Source organism: Solanum pennellii, chromosome 1 (assembly GCF_001406875.1).
Source record: "Solanum pennellii chromosome 1, SPENNV200".
Lineage (NCBI taxonomy): Eukaryota > Viridiplantae > Streptophyta > Magnoliopsida > Solanales > Solanaceae > Solanum > Solanum pennellii.
The window spans coordinates 21,019,762-21,022,948 of NC_028637.1; the positions used below are offsets into that span (position 1 = coordinate 21,019,762).

Consider the following 3,187-nt stretch of genomic DNA (forward strand, 5'->3'; position numbering starts at 1 on the left):
ATGTGTTTTGCTGATCTTGTGATTGTTTCTCTGTGAAGCTTGTGACTGTTGAATATTGAGTTGTTATTGAGAATGTGTAAACTGATAGATTGTGGTTATTGAGTGGTGTGTTTGGTAAACTGTTAGGCTGTAGTGTGGAGGTTTAGATAGGGCGTAAGGAGTACCCGTATTTTGTTCACTTAACATGTGTTTAGAGGTTTGCTTGTTGGGTACCGCGTGTTTTGGTACTCACCCCTTGCTTCTACAATTTTTTGTAGGTTACGAGCCCGGATCTTTGTGATACCTTCTATTCTCTTCGTTTCCGAGGCATCTTGGGAGGATTGTGAGGTAGCTGCTTGTCATCTCAACGAACTTTCCTACTCCAGTTTATAACTTTGTTTTTACTTGAAAGACAACTTCATTTTAGACTTCTATTTTGTTTCAATTCTAATGTTTACATTAGAGGCTTGTGCACGTGACAACCTGGTTATGGGGATTGAATTATATGACTTGGTTTCATACTAGAAATTATTGTTGGATTGTCATTTACTTCCGCACTTTGTTAGATATTGGGTTTTAGGCTGTCTTGTCTTGGTGGGATAAGACAAGTGCCATCACACCTATTTTTGGGTCGTGACAAATACCTCATTAGTATGATAATTATTCAAAAGGTAATTCAAGTCAAATGCTCCACAAATTGCTGACCCTAAGTTAACTCATATTTCAGTTGCGAATGATCTTATTAAATGTTCCGGAAGGACAGTCTACGACATGCACAAAGCATTATCAAACAGTCGGTTTCGATTGATATAATCCTTAGAAACAGAAAAAAGAAAATTATTATAATAAGGAGACAATGTGTTCTAAAGTTTCATTTTTAGGTCTCCTTTGTTTGTACTTAATGTTGGTATGAGTGTTCAAACATAATGTTATTAACTGCATTTATATACATTAAATCTAAGCACTTATTTAATCTAAATAGGTCTTTGTTATTGAGATCTGATTTAGAGGTATTTTGTTCGTGTGTATTCAATCCCACTCCATTCACAATCACCAAATACCATCACAACCATTACCGTCGCCAACCACCATTGCACTCGCCAACCACATCAATATAATTGTATCCACCCACCCCTGCCAGAACTATTGTTGTTAATCCTTACTAACAATGACCTCTATCATCACAACTACCCCCAACACATCAACACAACCACCTCTAACACCACAATTATTAACAACTAACACCAACCATTACCCCCACCACTTATGAAAAACCATTTTCACAATGGAAAACATATACATATATTTTATTTATTTATCACATAATGTTTTTATTTTACTAATTTAAATTTTTAATCTCAAATACTTTTTTATTTGAATTTTATATTTATTATTAATTCAATGTTCGAAGCTAAAGAAAATATATTGATTATTAGAATGTGCATTCATATTGAGATATCTTAATATTTATGAGAACAAAAAATGCCTTATGAGTCATCAAGCCATGGACTATTAATTAATTTAGAAGAAAGGATAAAAAAATTTGTGATCGGAGAGTCGAAGAACAAAATGTAAATAAGTGCCCTTGGGTATTTATGCTAGCTACTCAACTTAGCAATTGCAAAAATCCAATTTGTATCATTATCAATAAATTAATCAATGATATAATGTTGTGTTTCTATTTTATTTTTAATATGGAAAAGTCTTTCAAGAAAAAAAAAAGGAAAGGTAAAATAAAAAATATAAACATACCTTAGTTTCCCCAATTTTTACATTCTCTTTTTGTTCGACTCCAACACATAGTTCTGCTCCTTTCTAAACACCACCTCCTCTACGACATCCTCCTTTTAAACGTCCAAATCATCCTCATCTGTTGATTCCTGGTTACTATCCTCCGGCCCAGAAATAGTTTCACAGGATATGGGTTCAATTATGATATCTTAGGATTTTCAGTTTTAAAAGGAAGTTTTAGAAAAGAAAAAAGAGGAAAGAAAGAGTATATCAAAAGGAAAGTTTGCTTCCAACAAAATTCTTAATGGGTGTTTGGATTGACTTACAAAAACCAAAGTCTCCTTTAAAGTTTACTTTTGCGAAAAAATTCAAAATACGAGGATTCTCAGTTGGTCTGCACGACATCACATATATAGGATATTTGAGAACATAAATAAATAGAATTGAAAAAAATAAATATAAGAGTATCTTTTTCTTAATTTCAAATTTCAAGTGAAAATGTGAAATACAAAGCCTAAACTTTCATTATTTACCCGGAATATGGGAATTTTGACTATTACTCACAGTATTGGAATGTAAACCATTGGAATTTTCAACATCTTAAAAGACACTTTCCACAGATAATTATACTGCAATATTAAATAAATTTGAGTTAGAATACATTCAACGCGTCAAGGTGACTTGAAAAACAAATACAAATATATACCAACATGAATAAATAGAAAAGAGACCACATATTTTCCTCAAACCTTACTACAATTTCCCTAAGATCCTCTGCTCTATCTTTCCCAAAGATAGGAAAGTTCTTCTTAATGTCCTCCATTCTATACAACCATGTCAACAAAAGTTCAGCTTTAAATGAAAGGCTTGATAAGAATGCAATCTAGCTAAATACTTCTCAAATGTATTAAAATATGTTGCCATCACATTTTGTTGTGATAGACTAATACTTATTTTATCTAAAGAATATAAGTAGTTATAATCCAAGTACCCCACCAAGTAGAAGTAATCGAAATCCCGCAATTCACTTAGAGAAGTGAGTTTTTTTATAAAAAAAAAATTAAATCTGAAAAAACAGTTTATTCCACATTAAACTGATAAAACACAAAAGAACCCTAGATTTCAGATCCAAAATCTTTAACATAAACACAAGAACAAGGTGAATTTTTTAAAAAAATATTTTTACACATTGTTGACAATCCTTTGACGAGTATAGAGAAGACGTTCAGTCCGCCAATCATCAGAATCCCTATCTTCGGCAGCAGCTCCACCTCCCTTAGCCTGAGCAGCCATCTATTTTGTACCATCCATCTCAATTTTTGACCTAATTGAATTTGTTTTTACACAATCGAAATATAAAAAAAGTAAAGCATGTTACTAAATATTAAAAGAAAACTACAAAATCAGAGATAGATTACAAGAGTTTTATATGTGTAGAATTAGCTTAGCCTTATGTATGTATATATATATATATATA

At 31.8% G+C, this 3,187-nt stretch overlaps 1 pseudogene; it reads right to left on the reverse strand.

The window, feature by feature from the left end:
- Positions 1–3,003, reverse strand: part of LOC107018454 — a 54,247-nt pseudogene extending 51,244 nt beyond the window's left edge.
- Between the last annotated feature and the right edge of the window lie 184 nt (positions 3,004–3,187).